The sequence below is a fragment of the Drosophila willistoni genome, unplaced genomic scaffold (assembly GCF_018902025.1).
Source record: "Drosophila willistoni isolate 14030-0811.24 unplaced genomic scaffold, UCI_dwil_1.1 Seg723, whole genome shotgun sequence".
Taxonomy (NCBI): Eukaryota; Metazoa; Arthropoda; class Insecta; order Diptera; family Drosophilidae; genus Drosophila; species Drosophila willistoni.
In genome coordinates this window covers 4,702-22,346 of record NW_025814631.1, presented here as the reverse complement: position 1 = coordinate 22,346, position 17,645 = coordinate 4,702, and the positions used below count along the sequence as shown (strand labels likewise).

Here is a 17,645-nt window from a genome sequence, read left to right as displayed (position 1 = left end):
TCGATAGATGGTCAATCGAGGAGAGAGAGATGCTTGAGTTGCTGGACGAAGAGGTTGTGTTGGTCTCGTTAAAATAAAAGTGTTCAATAAGAACGTATATTACGTTCTCATGTATGTATGTATATTGCATACATTTGCGCTTGTGCCTTAAATTTTCAATTAAAAATATTGTATCATAATATTTTTGCAAAAGTTGCCAGTTACATAAAAAGAATGAAAGCATTAATTTTTTCATGTGTAGCGATCGAGCAAAGCGACATAGATGTGCTTGCGTCGAAATGCTGAGGGCAACTAAATCAACCCTAATGCTCTGTGTGAGGACTTCGGCAGCCGTTCGGTTACACGCATGCGAGGTGCCGTACGTGTTCGTCCCCCGGGGGATATGAGTGACGGGCTCTACTTTAGATCCAGCCGTTTGCTATGGTATTCAAGCCTTAGAGATTCAAAACTTTTTGTACATCTTGAACGCTGGAACAGTCGCCGCGCACGGAAACACGCTCGTCTGGCTGCCACTATATTGTCGCACCACCAATGTACAGCCGCATAGGGGCGTTTAAAAAGTTTTCGACGTGTCATGCTAGCGTTGCAGGCTGTCTCAATGCTGTGCATAATACTGTTCGCCATGTTTTCTGCGCTGTTTTCACTTGTGTTGAACAGCAGGTTTCCACAGAAAGCAGGATTGCTCAAAGTATCCACTCTGAATGCTCCCTCGCTTATAGTAGTATGGCGGCGAATGGAGAACAATATTACCTCATGATCGCTTGCGGAGTAAATATCGCATACTTTCCAATTGGAAAATCGCACCAGTGGATCGCTTACAAACGTCAAGTATATTATTGATTCCATACCTGCTCTGTTGAAGGTTTTCTTGGACCCTGTGTTGAGTAACGAAACGTTGAGAGTCGTCAGAGCCCCAAGAAGCAAACGGCCTCTTCTATCTGTATGACTACTGCCCCATTCGGCGCCAATTATAACTGGGGTGCGGCCCCTAGCATCGTCCACTAGTTCGTCAATGACCTCTCCAAATCTAGCGATGGATAAGCTGGGGGGTAGGTAGCAGCTATATACCCAGTAGCTACCGCAGATCTGCGCTCTGACGAAGCCATCGTATGATCGCACATTAACCAGAGGTGCTTGGAGTGCGCTGCAGTTCCAAATAGAAGCCTTGTTTGTCGAGTCTGAGACCCAGCCTCCAATACTTTCCATTCTGTATGGTTCGCTGAGAATTGCAATATCTGCTGATACTTCGCGGATTGTTTGGTGCAAAAGATCTTGAGCCGCAATGCAATGGTTCAAGTTCAGCTGTATCACTTTTATTTTAGGCGTCATCTTAATTTTTCCGGTCCGCCTCAACTGAGGGCATAGCCGACTACCAGCTCTGTGGCCTATTTTGGCCCTGTCTACGCCTCAATACAAAGGAAGCAAGTTTCTGACCCATCGCACTTTGCAGCCTTATGGCCTGCAATATGGCCTCAAATGGTCCACATTTGAGGCAGCAGTTCGACCTATCGGGTTTGGCTGCTGCATTTGGGTGTGTAACAACTCGTAATTTATAGTTTAATTATACTTTATTTAAATATTAATTTATTCTTTAGTTCTTTGTACATCTACACTTGTTCGCGGTCACGCTCCAAGCCCCGAGCGTTGCCACCTTACGTCCGATATCTCTTCGATATTCGTTATCGGTCTGGCAGGGTTGCCACACCTCTCCTTTTCTTATAAGCTTCAGTTTTAACCCGGTCTTCGGTTTCTCTGGAGTTGAACGTCGAGTCGAAAGATACATTTGCTCTGAAGATGGATCGGAGAGTATCACTTGAGGTTGATCAGGAATCACTGAATATGGTGATGAGTGTATTAAGCGTTGAGAATCAGTCTGCGTTAGTGCGTCCTCATTCGAGTTATTGGGCGGCCCCTCATTCGACGGTATTCTCTTGCAATGGCTCACGTTCCGTCTGACTTTTCCTCCCATTTCCAAAAAGCTCCACTTCATTTCCAGTCCGTTCAACAACTTTATACTCCGTTGTTTCAAAGTTGGGTGTCAATTTGGAGGGAAAAATACCGTTCTTTAGCAAAACTTTGTCGCCCACCTTTATGTCGGATTCCTTAGCACCTCTAAACTTGTCACCTGTAAGCTTTCCTTTTTTGTTTATTGATCAGGTCAGTATCTCTTGCCGAGGTGTCTACTACTTCTTTTATAATATCTCGAATGTCCGGCAGCTTGTCTCGAATGGTCCTATTAAACATAAGTTCCGAAGGTGTAGAGCCAGTAGTTCCATGAGGTGTCGTATTGTAGGTTAATATAAATTTTTGTAGGTCCTCTTCAAAATTTCCTTTATTTAACGACGCAATTTTAAGGCGTTTGCCCAATGAACGATTCATGTTTTCTACTTCACCGTTGGCTTGCGGCCAATATGGAGGAGTCGTAATCAATGTGATGCCACTAGCTTCACAGAAGTCCTTGAATTGGGCGCTAACGAACTGCCGGCCGTTATCTGTCCTTAACGATCTCGGTATGCCAAGCCTGGAAAATATTTCCTTAAATGCCGTAATAAGTGTTTGCGATGATATTGAGCCGATGAATTTTATCTCCTGATAACCCGAAAAATAATCTATCCGCACCAATACATGATCATTGTTCGGTAGAGCCCCCAACAGGTCGATTGCTAAGCACTGCCCTGGGCCGTCAGGAAAAACGTGCCGCTTCATCGGCGGTGGACGGGTTCGCTGTGACACCAACAAACAGCTTCTGCACATTTTCACATGCTGTTCGACATCTCTGTCCAAACTTGGCCACCATACCTTCGCTCTCATTCGTCGCTTCATAGCCGATTCGCCAGGGTGTCCTTCGTGCCCTAACTCTAAAACTCTCTGCCGTAGAACTTCTGGTATCACTATACGGGTACCACGCAACAGAATGCTACCCACTGTTGATATCTCAGCTCTAAACGGGTAATAACAGCTTGATAAGCCTTCATTCCAGTTATCGTCTTTAAGATGTGAATCAGCAGCTGATATCTCTCGGTCCACAACACTTGTTTTTGCTATTTCTGGTATAGCAATTGCTTTTGGTGTAGCACAAGAAACAATTTGACAGATGCTATAGTCACCTCCTTTATCGAAAGAATCGCATGACTGAGCCTTATTGATATTGAGTCGGCAATGTTCTCCTTTCCAGGGCGATACGTAACCTTGAATTTAAACGCCAACGTTCTATTCTCGCCGGGGGTTTCGATGTTGGTTTGAAGATCGCCTCCAGTGGTTTATGATCAGTGACGAGTTCAAACTCCAAACCCGCAACGTAATAGAATGAAGTAAGTAAGTCGTCTCGCCGACTTTGGTATACCATACACCAGTAAAGCAAATATTTCAAGCATTTTCACATGCTTCTTACAAGCATATCTTAGTATCTCGCTCACTCAATCATACGAGCACCCTAGCGCCCCCACCAGCCAACGGCCAACTCCGGCCTTATGGAAAAACGTTTATATGCATAACTCGACTGTTTTTTATCCGATTTTGATCAAATTTGGTATTTGAAAGATATTAGTATTAAATTGCAGTGTGCCAAATTTGATTGCATGAGGTAAAAAAATACGGGAGATAATCAAGTTTTTCAAATTACGGGGGCGGAAAAGGGCGTGGCAAAATTTTTATACATACAAAATGTGTGCATTTACTAAGCGAATTTACATACCAAATATGGTGTCTCTAGCTGGAATAGTTTTTGAGATAAACGCTTTTTTTAAATTGCGGGGGCGGAAAGGGCGTGGCAAAAATTTGAAATAAACTTGATCACTCTACATACTACACGAGTCTACATAAAAAATTTGGTGGCTCTAGCTCTTATAGTCTCCGAGATCTAGGTGTTCATACGGACAGACGGACAGACGGACATGGCTAGATCGACTCGGTTGTTGATCCTGATCAAGAATATATATACTTTGTGGGGTCGGAGATGCTTCCTTCTGCCTGTTACATACATTTTGGCGACTTTAATATACCATTTCACCCTATGGGTGTATGGTATAAAAACGTTTCAACAGCCCAAACTAGCGCCAGACTTTCTTTTTCGGTTTGCGAGTAGCGCCTTTCCACTTCCGATAAGCTCTTACTAGCGAAGCTAATGATAACCGATTCATTTCTCTCATCAAATTGTAAGAAAACACCGCCAAGTGCCACCGGACTTGCGTCTGCAATTATCTGCGTGCGTCTATTTGGATCAAAATATGAAAGTTCCGGGATACGAGCTAGCCGATTTTTCAAGTTAACAAATGCTTTTTCTTGTTCGCTCGACTACACGAATTTGCTATTGATTTTAAGTAGTACTCTTAATGGCTCTGTAATATGCGACACATCGGCGATGAATTTTCCAACGTATGTAACCAGTCCCAGAAAGCTTCTCAGTTCCTCCTTTGTTTCAGGTGGTCGAAAATCCAAAATCGATTTCACCTTCTCTGGATCTGCCGCAATGCCGTCACTCGATAAGATATGTCCCAGAAATTTAAGCTCGTTTGCCTTATACACGCATTTATCTTTGATTAACAGAACACAATTGATCTCAAACAGATTCAACACTTCTTGTAATGCTTTATCGTGCTCAGCTTCAGTTCTTCCAAAAATTATTACATCGTCCAAATAGTTATGTGCATTTTTGCATGGTGCCAAGATCTCTATCACCACGTTGAAAAATCTCTGGTGCCGAATTTACGCCAAAAAGAAGACGTTTATATCGAAACAGCCCTTGCTGTGTCACGAAAGTTGTTATTTAGCGGCTAGATTATTGAAGTTCAAGCTGATGATAGGCATCCTTGAGGTCCAGTCTCGAAAACCATTTCGCACCCCTGGCTTTTGTCATAAGAGTTTCAAAGGTTGGTAGTGGATAATTTTCCCGTGGGATAGCCCTGTTTGCCATCCTCATATCAACGCATAGCCTTATTTCGCCGCTTTCCTTGAACGAATTACCACCGGGAGCTAGATGGTTTGAATGAGGGTGTGTGAGATGTGTGTGTATTTGGTTTTTCCCCGAGTAACTCAAACGTCCGTTCGATTCAGATGTTAAAACAGAAGTGTCTTTTTTATTCATAATGTTTTTGGATTCTCTACCTTTTGTCTATCTTTGTGTGTCTGTTACAATCGAATTAATGCATGTGTGTATGTTTTATGTATGTATGTTTTGTGTATGTATGATCATCATATATAAATTATCAATCGTTCTGGGAACAGAAAAGAGTCGATGCCACGTCTTCTTTCCTGGGTCTCGTTCCCCAATTTAGTGACCAGGGTGTTGGGTTGGTAACTAACGCAATTACCACCGGCGAGATCCATGCACTCGGACCCCTTACTGGTTCTATTATGTCACGATCGCAAGCGTCTTTTATCTTATCTGCCACTTTATCTTCAAATGCCACTGGGACCCGTCTCATAGGTTGGTGCACTGGTTTCACGCTGAATCAGTGGCCAATTTTATCAATCTGCCTTTTATTTTTGAAAACGGCAATGAAGTCTCAATACGGCAAACATCTAACCCTAACGTTAGGACCTTGACCAGAAGCTATTAACTACCCTTTTCTATTACGTAAAATGTAGCAATCATTTCTTGGTTCGTTTTCACACTTATTGGTGCTTCAAAAACTTTAAGAACCCTGAGCGGATCTTCAGTCGCGTATGCTTTAAATCTGTCAGTCGTCTGGGATCTCATATTCCACATAACAGCGTTGCTATTACACAACATTTTCCAATGCTTCTCACATAATAAATTCGCAGGCGATCCTGAATCATTAATCATTCCGATTGACACACCTCCAATGTTACATCTAATGTTGTCATCATTTCTTGCCGAACCATCAATTCTAAAACACTCCAACTCTTTGTCCTCATCATTATCGCTTTTCACTTGATCTTCGACGCTTTGAACATTTGCATATACCTTGCGCCTCTTTGGATTGGAGTATCCTCCCGTGTGCGAAGACCTCTTTGAGTTCCGAGTTCTACATTGCCTGGCAAAATGACCAAGCGAATTGCAGCGTTTGCAAACTTTATCCCGCGCTGGACATTTTCCATTATTAGCATCATGATCCTCAAGCCCACATCTGGTGCAAGCCTTAGGTGGATCTCGCCCGAAACGTTTCCTTGCGAAAATTTTGTTGACGCTGTCGCTTACCTCTTCACCCAGCATAGTTTTCGAGTGCTTATTTACTTGCTCATGGACCTGACAAGCATCTATTAGATCACTCTGCTTTTGCTCTTTCTCTAAAAATCTTTTCTTCAAGTCATTTGAAGCCCATGAGTCAATTATTTTATCGGCAAGACAAATATCTTCAATTTCTGCCTTTGTTGTGCCATATGAACACTTTGCAAGTTGTTGTCTCAGACGAATTACATATCTGTTGAATGTCTCGCCTTCCAATGGTGATAAATTCCTAAAAAGGTGTCTCTCGAACGATGAATTCCTTAACGGTGCAAAATATTCGTCCAGTTTGCCCACAAAAACCTTGTAGACATCATTGTTTTCTTGAGCATCATACTCAACTAACGCTCCGGGACATGATTTTCAAAAGAAAATCCTCGTACCTTTGTACGATTCGCGCCATTCTGATAACTTTGTATCAATTTCTTGTAGCCTCCTCATACATTTGTATGATTCGCGCTATTTTGATACCTTTGTATCATTTTCATGTAGCCTCCTCGTACCTTTGTATTATCAACTGAGTCGCACGACAAGTAGTTCAGTGTTATTTTTATAAGTACGCTAGCAAACCCGGCGAACCTCGTTTCGTCACCTGACTGCTTTTAATATTTCTTAACATTTCGTTTGGGATTTACAGATGAAAAAAAAATTTTTGTTTTGATTTATATTTGAAAAGTAAAACGAAATTTTCATTTTAGCACCTTTGTAAACGAGAATTTTTGTTTTTTGGTGAAAACATGAATTTTTTAGATTACGGCCACAACTAGTCAAGGATTGGTCCTGTGATTTGTTGATCGTCATGGCGAAGAAAAGACGAATCGGGATCCGTGGAATACGATTTTCCTCATCTTTAAATTTTTCTTTAAGTATTGATCATCAGTTTTCTTATCAACAAACGCTTTCCACTGCACAGTTTTGGTTGGTTTAAATTTCTAAGCATTAACCCTGCACATTCAAGGAGTTTAAAATACCTGTGTATTTCGCCGGTAAAATAGTCATTCGACCAACATTGAATATACACTTCTAAACGCAATTTACCTTGATTCAACCGAATAAAATTAATTGCTACGTATTGTTTCGACATGTCAACGCAATATTGTTGAAGTAATAATTGTCAAAACTTTTACGAATCAGCAAACGGTATGAGTAGTATTTCATCAACCTAACCTTCTTGGTAGTTTCCTAACCTAAAACAAATTTGGTAAAAATTGTATTTTAGAACACCTAATACGTTAACGGCATTGATCTTACCATTCAATAAATTTTTCATTTTGATATTAAAGTTATATTCATCGTCACCTTGCCAGAACATCAGCCGGTATTGAAACGCGTCATATGAACGTCACCAACAATAAACATTTCCACTTCATCCATTGTTGGATCATTAAATGTGCGTTCGTGTGTTCTAGCAGGTCTTTTATCTGCTCTGATCACAACTGCAGATCTTGTATCTTACAAAAAATTTTTTTTTTAACGTAAATTACCTTAAATGTTGGATTATAACATGTTCTTCGATAATTTCAGCCCCAAATGAAGTCACTTGGAAGCAGACATTGTATTTTGAAGTGTTCGCTAGAAAATGTCATATTTCTAGTATTTCGCCATAAAGTAGGAAACACAATGGCACTGTTGGCGGGACCAATAATAACAATTTTACTTTACCACTAAGGCGGCACAAACCAGTTGTTTTACCACCAAACTTCAATGAGCCACAATGCCACAAACTAATCGATGCAAGCTGTAGTCGATGGTGCAATCATATAGAAAGTCTGCTCGACTCAAATCTATTCTTGAACCACTTCTTCTTGCACTTTGAAGATTATTCCTATGCTCATCTGTACGATAGGCTCGACGATTTCTCGTTTCTAACCTAGCCGTTTCATAGGCTGTGTGCTCTTGTGTTTGAGAAGCACGAATTAATACCCTTCCTCGTTGAATACTAAAGCGGTGCTCTTCTCGTATAATTTCTCCTTGTTCATCGGATAATCTAGAACGTGGCATAATGATTAGATAGCTAATTGGTTTGGTTTGATAATATGGGTTACTAAACATTGCACAAAACACGATATTCGAATTTCTATTATGTTACTACACAAAACACAATATTCGAATTTTTCTTTAGTTTTCACATTGTATATTACAGAGCACTACAATGACATTAAAACAATAGTTGACTTTATTTAAATTGACTGTTAGAAAACGTTTGTAACGGGAAAAAAATTGGCTGTTTTAAGGGGTTTTCCGACAAATATTTATTGTTTTTAAGATGTATTCTGCTATTCGGAGGAAACAAATCCGAAGGGATCAATAACCACGAAGATTGGTTCAGCAGATCTCGAGTTATAAGTGGTATAACTAACACGAATAAAATAGAATAGAATAGAATAAATTTTTACAAATATATTTCATTGGCAATATGAAAGAACAACTTGATCGACGCCTAGTTCTGCTTCGTGAACATCATGCGTTGGTCAGGTTGTTTAAGAGTGCTTTAGAGCGCATGCCAAATGATGACTATAAAGTTGTCATCAAAGCAGATAAACGACCATCTGGAACACACGAACGCACATTTAATGCTCCAACAGTAGACGATTGCTATCCTGATTGTTGGTGAACAATTGGAAAAACGCGATATTGTGCTCACACGTCGCGATACTGGGCCAATCCAAATATCTGAAACTCATCGATCATACGACGCATTGCAATACCCACTAATGTTTTGGCAAGGAGAAAATGGATATTATTTTAATATTAAATTGATAAATCCATTGAATGGTAAAGTATCAGTATCTTGATAATGGTTAATGTCTGTATTATTTGTCTTTGAAATGGTTAATTATCAAATTTTTAATTTCAGGTGGAGAAACTGCAAAGAAAGTTAGCTCAATGAATTATTATGCATATCGTTTGATGATTCGTCAAAATGCTGACAACTATTTGCTGCGGTTTCGTCGATTGTTTCAGCAGTATTGCGTTGACATGTATGTAAAAATAGAAGATGTACGTTTATCATTTATTAGGTTGAACCTAGCCAAACTGCGTTCTGAGGAGTACATCCATTTACGTGATGCAGTTAGTACTGAAGGAAATGCAGCTAATATTGGTCGATTAACTATTCTGCCGGCGACGTACATTGGTAGCCCACGTCATGTGCACAAAATGCAATAACATATGTTCGTCATTACGGCCGGCCAGATCTCTTTATTACTTTTACACAGGTTTTGGATTTTGGATTACAGAATCCAAAATGGTTAGAATTTACTCAATTGAGCTTCCCGTATAAACATCAAATGATAGACACGACATCACAGCACGTATATTTAGGCGAAAAATTCGGTCCCTGATGAACTTTATTGTTAAACAATGCGTCTTTGGATATACTCGATGCTGGATGTATTCAATCGAATGGCAAAAGCGAGGACTGCCGCACGTGCACATTCTTATTTGGTTAGTGGAAAGAGTTCAGCCTGACCATTTGAGCTGATATCATATGTGGTGAGATTCCTGATCATGAAGTTGATCCAGACCTACTTGATGTTGTTACTACTTATATGATTCATGGACTTAATTCATGGAATTAACGGCGGAGACTGTTACTGGCAACGATGGGTATCCGCTGTATCCGCGTCGATCACCAGATGACAACGGTCGAACTGTCCATACGAAAGTGAAACGAATGGATTTCGTTGTCGACAACAGTTGGATTTTCCATATTCGCCACTTATTTCTAAAACGTTCAAGACACATTGCAACGTTGAATACTGCAATTCAGTTAAGTTCATAAAATATAGTTGCAAATATGTCACGAATGACAGTGATATGGCGGTTTTTGGATTGCAATCCTCAAATACCAACGATGAAATTTCACACTATCAAGTTGGTCGTTATGTCAACTGTAATGAACTGAATCGATTTGGCGTATATTCGCATTTCCAATTCACGAACGTCATGCTGCTCTTATGCATTTGGCGGTGCATCTGGAGAATGGTCAACGAGTATATTTCACGGCTTCGAATGCTAGGCAACGTGCTGAAACACATCCAGCAACTACAATGACCAGTTTTTTTGCAATCTGCCCAAGCGATCAGTTTGCACATTGCTTTACTCGGAGATGTCTCGTTATTATACTTGGAATGCTTCATCCAAGAATTTTCAAAATTATGAATGTTTCTATTTGCGGTTGTTGCTGGTAAATGTGCGTGGGCCAACTTCATTTGAGACACTACGAACTGTAAATGATGTAATGTTCCCAACACTATTATTATTATTAAAGTGTAGGATATAGTTATAAACTATCAACCTAACTATATTTTACAAGCACTGGCAACTAAGGACTTCGGCTTACACGAAAACTACATCCATACACTAGCCTGGGATTCGAACCCGGATCCTCGTTGTTCAGTTAACTAAATGACTGGGCCACTTAGACAACTCATCTACCGAGGACTGCAATGTTCCCAACATATCGTGCTGCATGTGAAGAATTTAACTTATTAGAAAACGATACGCATTGGGATACGACAATCGCTGAAGACATTATCTCTGCATCTCCAAGTCAATACGCACATTATTCGCTATAATAATTTCGATATGTTTTCCATCAAACCCATGTAACCTGTGGCAGAAATACAAGGATAGTATGTCAGAAGATATTTCACATAAAAGTCGTGTCAGTTCCAAAAATCACGATATTGAGATGAATGAGGAGATACGTAATCGTGCTTTACTCTTGATCGAAGATATGTGTTACCTCATGTGCGGTAATCTATTAATCAAGTTAGGAATGCCAGCGCCAAATCGTCAAATGAATGACGCATTTAATCGAGAATTGGAACGAATGTACCCCTGTCGAATTACCAATAAAGGGAAGTTTATGATACTTTAATGAAGGCAATCGCTGATGAAAATGGTGGTTTATATTTCCTAGATGCCCCTGGTGGAACTGGCAAGACATTCCTTTTGTCATTAGTTTTAGCAACTGTTCGGGCGAGATCCAACATAGCGGTTGCAGTTGCTTTTTCTGGAATAGCAGCCACATTGTTAGAAGGATGCCGTACGGCTCATTCAGCATTCAAATTACCTTTAAATCTTCAAACTATTGAAAAACCAACGTGTAATATTGCAAAACACTAAGCAATGGCCAAAGTTTTAGCGGCATCGAAAATCATCATCTGGGACGAATGAACAATGGCGCATAAACGTGCATTAGAAGCACTTAACCGAACATTAAAAGATTTACGCAATGACTCGAGATGTTTTGGAGGAGCAATGATTTTACTGTCTGGCGATTTCCGCTAAATACTGCCAGTAATTCCAAGATCTACGGCTGCCGATGAAATAAACGCTTGCCTCAAATCGTCAAATCTATGGCGCTATGTGAAGAAACTGCAGCTGACAACAAACATGAGAGTTACATTGCTTAATGATACATCTGCTGAAGATTTCTCGGAGCAATTGCTGACTATCGATAATGGTCAAGTACCTGTCGATGAATCGAGCGGATTAATATCATTTCCAAATAATTTCTGTAATATTGTCTCATCAAAAGATGAACTTATCAACAATGTATATTCAAATATTATTTCTAACTACAAAAAATAATGAATGAGTTGAGTGAGCGAGAAATTTTAGCGGCTAAGAATAAAGATGTAGATGACCTGAACTACATAATTCAAAATAAGATCATTGGAACAATGCATTCATTCCAATCTATTGACTGCGTCACAAATGAAGATGAAGCCACCACCTATTCCAGTGAATTTTTTAACTCTTTGGACGTGACGTTTACCACCGCACAATTTGCGCCTAAAGGTTGGCTCCACAGTAATCATGCTTCGAAACATAAACCAACCAAAACTGTGCAACGGTACGCGTTTGGTGGTTAGTAAATTGATGAACAATGTAATTTACGCTACGATAATGATAGAAAAATTCAAAGGTGAGGAAAATCTCATTCCGAGGATACCGATGATCCCAACCGATATGCCGTTTAAATTTAAAAGACTTCAATTTCCGATACGTCTTGCATTTGCTATGACCATCAACAAATCACAAGGCCAATCCTTAAAAGTTTGTGGTTTAAATCTAGAACATTCATGTTTTTCCCATGGTCAAGTATATGTGGCATGTTCACGGGTCAGATAATAAAACGAAAAATGTCGTGTCACAAGGTACTTAAGTGAAGAGCAACCTATGTACTAAATACAGAAATAATAATGAATGATTAATGTAGTTATTTAATTTTTTTTTGTATTTTTTCCAAAAAAAAACACAATTTGCTTATTTATTGTCATTGTTAAGGCGGAACAAAATTCGCCGGATATCTAGTTAATAAATAAATAAATATAGTAACGATCATTAAATCAGCGCTACATTTATATACAGTGTGGGGTCGGAAACGTCTCCTTCTATCAATAAATAACTCCATAATATTACGGTTTTTTCTAAAAAGGGAAGGTATAGTATAGTATATGTTTTTATTAGCTGAAGAAGAAAAGAGTGAATTAGATTTGTGCCATATAACTAAATCGGACGTCAAAGAAGTCAAGCAGCTTATTCACAGTTATGTACCACAACCGTCAAAGAAGAGTCCAGTCGAAATGAAAATATTATTAAGTGACGAATGCCCAGTATACGAACGGCCGAATCGTTTATCTTTCGTTGATAAAGGTATTGTGAACTCAACAGTAGAAAAATTATTAACCGGGGTTGAGATGAGGACTAATAGTTTCCCTGAGTTACAAGAACTTTTGGAAGAGGAAGCCATAGAAGAGCTGGAAGTTGAACGCACTAACGTTCGTCAGGAAGCTCAGCGTAATATGGAGAGAATCCAAGAGGAAAATCGTAAAAGTTATAACAAAAAACGCAAAAAGGTAGTTGAGTATAAAATTTATGATTTTATAGCAATTAAGCGAACGCAATATGGTTCAGGATTAAAACTTAAGGCTAAATATTTTGGACCATATAGGGTGGTGAAAGTTAAGTCTCATGGACGATATGACGTAGAAAAGGTAGGAGATCACGAAGGTCCTGGGAAAACCTCAACTGTCACAGAGTATATGAAGTCGTGGAATGGTCAAGTGAATTCATCAGACGATTCAACATTCGAGGCGAATGATAAGTCAGTCCGGCCGAATGTGGGAATGGGTCGAGAGACGAGAAGCGGTCGATTGTATTGAACCAGTTCAGAGATGCATAATTTAAAGGTTATCAACGATATCGATGACAAACCATCGATATTATTGAGAAAAGAGTTCTATGGCGTCAAGTTGTGTCGACCGGTTGTGTTCCTCATGGCTGCTCGAATAAAAAGAGTATAGTTATGTAATAATTAAGTGATAAATGTATAAAGAAATAATGTTGAATAAAACTGTACGATTGATTGTGAGTAAAAACGGCCTAGAAATTCGAGAGGAAAAAGTGGGATTGCACTACGAGTCCCACATCTATATTTTAAAACATTACCCCCGACGGACGGACATTCCCAGAATACCGACTCTGTTGCTTATCGACCTTTTTTTTTAGCCTTGCAAAGGGGATATTAATTTTGGTCAGAGATGTGCAACGCATAGAAGGAAGCATTTCCGACCATATAAAGTATACATATTCTTGATCAGCACGACGAGACGTCCGTCCGTCCGTTTGTCCGTCCGTAAGTCCGTCTGTCCGTCCGTCCGTCCGTCTGGCCGTCTGTCCGTCCGTCTGGATCAACGCAAACTCCTCCTAGACCGTAAAAGCTACAGTGAAATTTTGCATGTAGGCCTGTATATACTGCAGGCGTTGTATATCTCGGATTCAGCCGGATCGGATCACTATGTCATATAGCTCCCAGACAAATGGCAAAGTCACGAACAGTGACTTTTCTTAATAACTTTGTTATTTTCTGAGCTATTATCATGAAATTTAATATTGTTAAGTTAATTACACATATAAACGACTATGCCAAATTTGAACAAGATCGGGTGACTATATCATATAGCTCCCATAGGAACGATCGGTGGAAAACAGTGACTTTGATCAATATCGTCGTTATTTGCTATGCTAAGATTGTAGGCCGTTCTTTCGGAAACATTAGGCCTTTTAGCTTGAACGTTTTTCCACTTTGATGGCTTTAGGTAAGGAAAGAGTTACCATAAAAGTAGCAAGGGTATACAAACTTTGACGCGGTCGAAGTTAGCCCCGGCCCTCTGGTTATTTTTAAGACTGTAAAATTTCTATTTTCTTATTGCTTTTGTGCTTTTCAGAAGCACCGCATAAACTTTCCATCAGCCATTTGCTATTTTTTTTAAAATTAGAATAAATTTTCGATGCTCGCTGCATTCATGCAATTCACTGTACCAATCTAAGTAATTCGGGTCCTTCTCAATATTCGAAAGGCATTCATTAATAATTATACCCTTGCAAAAAGGGTACATTAATTTTGGTCAGAAGTGTGCAACGCATAGAAGGAAGCATTTCCGACCATATAAAGTATATATATTCTTGATCAGCACGACGAGACGAGCTCAAATAGCCATGTCCGTCCGCCCGTCCGTCTGTCCGTCTGTCCGTCCGTCTGGATCAACGCAAACTCCTCCTAGACCGTTAAAGCTACAGAGCTGAAATTTTGCATGTAGGCTTGTATATACTGCAGGCGTTGTATATCTCGGATTCACTGTATCATACTAGGTCCCATACAAATGGCAAAGTCACGAACAGTGACTTTTCTTAATAACTTTGTTATTTTCTGAGCTATTGTCATGAAATTTAATATTAGTGAGTTAATTACACATATAAACGACTGTGCCAAATTTGATCAAGAGCGGGTGACTGTATCATATAGCTCCCATAGGAACGATCTTTCGAAAACAGTGACTTTTGGCAATAACTTCGTTGCTTTTGACGCGATTGCTTTTAAATTAAACATTTGTTAGTTTAATATATCTGCTAATGACTGTGCCGAATTTGATAAAGATCGGGTTACTATATCATATATCTCCCATAGGAAAACAGTGACTTTGATCAATATCTTCGTTTTTTCCTATGCTAAGATTGGACGCCGTTCTTTCGCAAACATTAACCTTTTTAGCTTGAACGTTTTCCCATTTTGATGGCTATAGGTAAGGAAAGAGTTACGATAAAAGTTGCAAGAGTATACAAACTTTAACACGGTCGAAGTTAGCCCCGGCCCTCTGGTTTTTTCTTTTATTTTGCGCGCATGTGGGAAATTTTTAAAGAACTTATAATGCTGCTTCATTAGGTTAAATAAATGATTTTGTGGGGCTTTAAGCTTTAGGTTGTTGTTTATAGTTTTAAAATTTTTGTTAATGATAAAAAATTCCGATTCATCATAATTTGCGATCTCTTTTTTTAAAAGTTCTTTGCATGAATCGCAATTGAACTTTTGTTGGGCTTTATGCATAACAAATCCTACGAAATATTTCAATGAATTCTCAGTGGCTATACTGATTTCAGTTGGCTGTTCTTTATCAGCCTCGGATACTTCATCCTTCATATTTTCATCTAAGATTATGTTAAAATCTTCGTAATACACCTGATCTTGGTCGTTTACGTTTTCAATTGCCAGTTCATGCTTTGTTTCTTCAATAACATTTATTAGCATATCTTCATCCGGCTCGCAATTACCTGTTGTCGTTTTTGAAGTTATTAATTTCATTGACAACATTTTTAATATTATTGCATTGAATTCGAATAACATAGGATTATTGTTTGTGCCACCCCTACTTTTTATTAGGTATTTATTATTCGATTTCTATCATAAATATTACTGCTATTCAAGCAATCAAACAACCTGTTTACTTTTTCTATAAATTTATATGTAGCGATTGCCACATCTTCGCAGTCAATAAATTTGCCATGTTGAATCAATGTTTTAATGGCGGAAGATACTGTTTGGCTAAATACATGCGTTGTATATTTAACCTTCATCTTTTCGAAAGAATTTTGAAATATGTGTTTCCTTGTTAATTGTGGGCACATTCTTGTAGAAGTGTTGCTCGTGTCAATTTCAAGCAATCTCACCACTACATGCCAGGAGACTGTACCAATCAGGAGTCTCAATAGAATCTCGCATTAGAATGTTTCTAATGGATTCTGTGAGGTGAGGGACATCATATATGCCATATATTTTCTGGTCATCCAGAGAAAAATAGGGTGCTTCGTTAACTTTTCCAAGTTTATTGAAAGCCCCCCGATTGTTGGGCCTTGATCGCTTACTACTGCTCTTATAAAAAGGCCTAGGGTTCTTGCGGCTCTTATATTTGAATCTATTAATTGTGTTAACTTATGAGCAGTTGGCATATAGCCTCCTCACCATGAAAACACATTTTTGCTTACATAAAGCGTCAGTTTTTTCATCCACAAATCCTTCCACTTATCCAATCTCATTCATGTAGGCCTTCGAAGAATAAAAATGAAGTAAGTAAGTCGACTCGTCGACTTGGGTATACCATACACAAGGTGAAAAAAATATTTAAAATTTCGAAAACAAAATGTATGTCTATTAAATTGTTTTAACATGCCTCATAACCATATGCTATCTCGCTCACTCTACAAACACACGAGCACTCTAGCGCCGCCACTAGCCAACGGCCAATTCTGCCCTTATACAAAAATACGTTCAAAATACGTTCATACGCATATTTTGCATGATTCTAGTCCGATTTCAATAAAATTTGGTAGTTTGGTAGAAATAGATAAGATTAATTAGTCCGTCAAATTTTATTGCGATGGTCAAAAAATTGCAATAGGCAATCGGTTTTTTATAAATTATGGAGGAGTAAGTGGGCGTGGCAACATTTTAAAATATATATATTCTGCGCGCATACTAAGCCAGTACACATACTAAATTTGGTGACTTTAACTCTGTTAGTTTTCGAGAAAATCAGTTTTGTTTAATTGGCGGGGGCGGAAATGGGCGTGGAAAAATTTTTAAATAGTGAATATCAGCGCGTCTATTAAGGTAGCTTACATACCAAATTTAATGTCGGTAGCTTTGATAGTTTTTAAGAAAATCAGTTTTATGCAAATTTCGGGTGCGGAAGGGGGCGTGGCAAAAAGTTGGAACAATTTTTTTCTGCGCGCTTACTAAACGAGTATACAAACCAAATTTGATGTCTCTATCTGTTATACTTTTTCAGAAAAACAGTTTTGTGTAAATTCTGGGGGCGTAAGGGGGCGTGGCCAAAATTCCAATTAACTCTATATATTTACATCTCACACGAGTCTACATACCAAATTTGGTGGCTCTAGCTCTTATAGTCTCCGAGATCTGCGTGTTCATACAGACAGACGGACGGACGGACGGACGGACGGACGGACATGGCTAGATCGACTCGGTTGTTGATCCTGATCAAAAATTGCTTTGAGCAATTATTTTTTCATCTTTTATCCACAATTGCTTGTTTTTCAGTAACATAGTGCAAATCATGTTTGAATTCTTTGATAGGCTTTTTTCTTT

At 39.0% G+C, this 17,645-nt stretch overlaps 1 long non-coding RNA gene across 1 annotated transcript; it reads right to left on the bottom strand.

Annotated features, from left to right (window-relative positions):
• Window positions 1–6,891: 6,891 nt before the first annotated feature.
• On the bottom strand, window positions 6,892–8,246 carry LOC124461906. The gene is made up of 3 exons (XR_006955307.1): window positions 7,439–8,246; window positions 7,226–7,374; window positions 6,892–7,158 (listed from the first exon to the last, which is right to left on the bottom strand). It is a non-coding gene; the product is annotated as an uncharacterized LOC124461906 (long non-coding RNA).
• Window positions 8,247–17,645: the final 9,399 nt, after the last annotated feature.